Source organism: Arachis ipaensis, chromosome B04, assembly GCF_000816755.2.
Source record: "Arachis ipaensis cultivar K30076 chromosome B04, Araip1.1, whole genome shotgun sequence".
NCBI lineage: Eukaryota > Viridiplantae > Streptophyta > Magnoliopsida > Fabales > Fabaceae > Arachis > Arachis ipaensis.
Genome location: NC_029788.2, coordinates 116,533,166 through 116,533,554, shown reverse-complemented (window position 1 = coordinate 116,533,554; position 389 = coordinate 116,533,166).

Sequence of the window (389 nt, the reverse complement as noted above, 5' to 3'; positions counted from 1 at the left end):
TAAGTGAAAATACATAAATTATTATATTTTTATCAGAAATAACATATAAGTATAGAAATAGCATAAAATGCAAATTATATTTTAAAATTGGAATCAATAGAATAAAAGATATAGTATGTTATGAGATATGATGTTGTTGTGTTTTCTATCTTTCTAAAGGATGAAAACAATTAGGATACAATTTTTTTCTTCATCTCAATATTATATCGTTGTCATATTCTAATTATTACTACCTACCTTTCTACTTGCAATTAATAACGATGGTTTAATTTTTGGTACGTGAGAAATGTCAGAAGGCAAATATTTTTTATTAATATTAGTTAAAATTTTAAGTTATTATTATTATTATTATTATTATTATTATTATTATTATTATTATTATTATTATT